Source organism: Dendrobates tinctorius, unplaced genomic scaffold (assembly GCF_039654945.1).
Source record: "Dendrobates tinctorius isolate UK_male_01 unplaced genomic scaffold, ASM3965494v1 ptg000111l, whole genome shotgun sequence".
In the NCBI taxonomy this organism is placed as follows: Eukaryota; Metazoa; Chordata; class Amphibia; order Anura; family Dendrobatidae; genus Dendrobates; species Dendrobates tinctorius.
In genome coordinates this window covers 5,452,378-5,455,632 of record NW_027361779.1, presented here as the reverse complement: position 1 = coordinate 5,455,632, position 3,255 = coordinate 5,452,378, and the positions used below count along the sequence as shown (strand labels likewise).

The following is a 3,255-nucleotide window of genomic DNA, read 5'->3' as shown; positions in this document are numbered from 1 at the left end:
GTGGGCGTAACCATGGATACCTAAGTACTGTAAGGCCCTGAATAGGAGTTAAGTGACATATCTAATAAGGAGAGGAGCTCCCTCTGGTGACAAGTTAAGGCATAAGCCTTTTTTGAACGTTAGCCTGTGAGGCAACATTGTGAGTCAACACTGTGAGGCAACATTGGGTGGCAACACTCAGACAACAGTGTGAGGCAACATTGCAAAGATGGATCAAATTGATCGCGCTGCCACATGTAGAGAAGCAAATCACATGCGTAACCTGCATCTTAATGAAACAGAAGACGAACAAAATTGTCAAAGAACTGCTGATGCAGCCCGACAGAGGGCAGCCAGAGCAAGAGAAACAAATGAAGTAACTGAATCATGTAAAACATATGCTGCACGACAACGAGCAACACGCAATGCACAAAGTGATACACAAATTTCACAAAGACGAGAACAAGATAGAAGACATGTCCAAAATGCAAGAGCCACTCGATGACGCCAAGTTACATTTGCTGCTAGGGGGCTTCTTAATCAAATTGATGAGACATGTATTGAAGAGCACTATGCTGGTGAACTGACATTTCAATGTCAGTTCTGCCAATCTAAAAATTTCAAAGACAAAATGGCGCAGGACAAAACATTCCCTTCCTGCTGCAACAGAGGGCGCATCCAATTACGTCCCATTCATATGTATGATCAATTAGTCAAGTTGATGGAAGGAGAGCATCAGCACTCTAATAACTTTATGGCTAATATAAGGCAATACAATAGCTCTCATGCTTTGGCATCAATGGGAGCACAAGTAGCGCCACCTCCTGGGCATGGTCCATACTGTTTTTGAATTCGTGGACAAATTTACCACAGAACTGCCCCATTGCATCTTGCTGTGGGTAGTACTCCCAAGTATGCCCAGATTTATATCTTGGACAGTGAAGAAGCATTAAGTACAAGAAGTCAAGCAAATAAAAAGTGCCTCCCAGCACTGCTGTCATCTCTTGGAGAGAAAATGAAAGCAATTAACCCACTCGCATGAGCCTTCCAAATGATGAGGGAATTTGAAAGAGAGGAAAAGAGGATTGCTGAATTAGAAAATCACGATCCACTCAAAATAACAATGTCAATTATAAATGACTACAATGATGACCACAGGTGGTACAATGCACCAAGGTGCAATAAAGTAGCTATAATTTATCAAAATGCATTTAATGGGGACATCAGAGTTCACCTGAAAAGTGAAAAACAAACAGTTCAAATCAACTTTCTTCACAGAAAGTATGATGCAATGACATATCCACTTCTATTCCCATATGGGGACAGTGGAAGGACAATAAATTTGACAACTCCAATTGCCCTAAGTGTGCAACATCAAGGAATTGGTGACATTCATCTACCATCCATACCAGTGGATCAAGATCAACAAGAAAAAAATCACCCTGTTGCAGTACTGTGCATACAGGCTTGCCATTCGTGATGAGTTCAATCCCCTTTTAAATGCTGGGAAGTTGACACAACAATTTATCTTTGACAGTTACATCGAAATTGAATCCGACAGGATCGAATATATAAAACAAAATCAAAAGGCATTACACGTTGACAGTTACGCCGGCGTTATGGATCACATCCATAATGCTGTGTTACACCAAGGACTAAAAGCTGGGAAACCAGTAATTTTACCATCCAGTTTCATTGGAAGCCCAAGAGCTATGCAGCAAAATTACCAAGACGCCATAACAATTATCCGATAATTCAGAAAGCCAGATCTTTTTGTTACGATGACCTGTAACCCAAAGTTGAAAGAAATTACTGAAAACTTAGAACCATGGCAAAGGCCAGAGTTCAGACCAGATTTGTTTGCACAAGTATTTAAAATCAAACTCCAAGCCGTGCTTAACAAGATTTTGAAAAAGCACATTTTTGGATGTGTAGTTACCTATGTGCATGTAATAGAATTTCAAAAGCATGGACTACCACACGCTCACATGCTCTTAATCCTCGGAGAGAAAGATAAACCACGGGGCAAAGAGAAAATTGACGAATTGGTCTCTGCTGAAATCCCAAATGAGACAGCAAATCCAAAACTGCATGAGGCAGTGATGAGGCACGTGATTCATGGCCCATGTGGCAAGGAACAACCTGATGCTATATGCATGACAGATGGTCAATGCGCAAAAAAATTCCCAAAGGATTTTAATACAGAGACAAACCCCAATGTTGATGGTTACCCACAGTACCGTCGATGCAATACTGGGAAAACCAGATGAGGAATGCGAGAAATCGACAATAGATGGGTAGTTCCATACAACCCCTATTTATTACTCAAGTACAATTGCCATATCAATGTTGAGATATGTGCTTCAATAAAAAAGTGTAAAATATCTTTTCAAATATGTATACAAAGGGCATAACTGTGCCAATATTAAGTTTGATACATTAAACTGGAATGAACCAGCCATGTACCTAGATTCTCGGTATATAAGTGCCCCTGAGGGCATGTGGAGAATCAGAAAAAATAAAATGCATGATGCTTCACATACCATTAAAAGGCTGGCTGTGCACTTTGAAAACATGCAGCAAGTGTTTTTAGAAGATGGTAAGGAAGATATGGTTATTTCAGACTCAAAAGCCTCTACACTGCAGTCTTATTTTGACCTAAACAGAGTTGACACTTCCGCCAGTCAGTATTTGTACAGTGAACTCCATGAACACTATGTCTGGGATAGAAATGCTGCACCAGAAGGATGGAAAAAGCGACGGGCTCAATTTGGGAAAACAATTGCCTGAATGTATATAGTCTCTTTAACAGATGGTGAGCTGTATTACCTAAAACTCCTTTTACGTCACGTAAAAGGAGCAAAGTCTTATGCTGACTTAAGGACTATCTATGGAGTCGTACATGACATGTATAAAAATGCATGCATTGATCTTCATCTTTTTGAAGATGATTCCCAATGGGAAGACGGTATAACGGATGCAATCGCTTTCAAAATGCCCTACCAACTTCGCAAATTATTTGCTATAATTTGTGTATATGGGGAACCAGCTAAACAATTGGCATTATGGCAAAAATATAAAAATGAATTTATGGAGGATTACAACAGGCGGTATACTCCAGAAACTGCTGACCAACTGGCTCTTCGTGATATTAATGAAGTGCTCTTAAGCAATAAAAAGTCCTGTGCTGACTACGAATTGCCAACTCCAGTAAATGTTCCAGATGAAATACTGGACCAACTGAACTATGCTGTAATAAAGCAGGAGGCTGAGCAA

At 40.2% G+C, this 3,255-nt stretch overlaps 1 pseudogene; it reads left to right on the top strand.

Moving 5' to 3' along the window:
• Window positions 1-208: 208 nt before the first annotated feature.
• On the top strand, window positions 209-2,769 carry LOC141100925 (uncharacterized; annotated as a pseudogene).
• The last annotated feature ends 486 nt before the right edge of the window (window positions 2,770-3,255 follow it).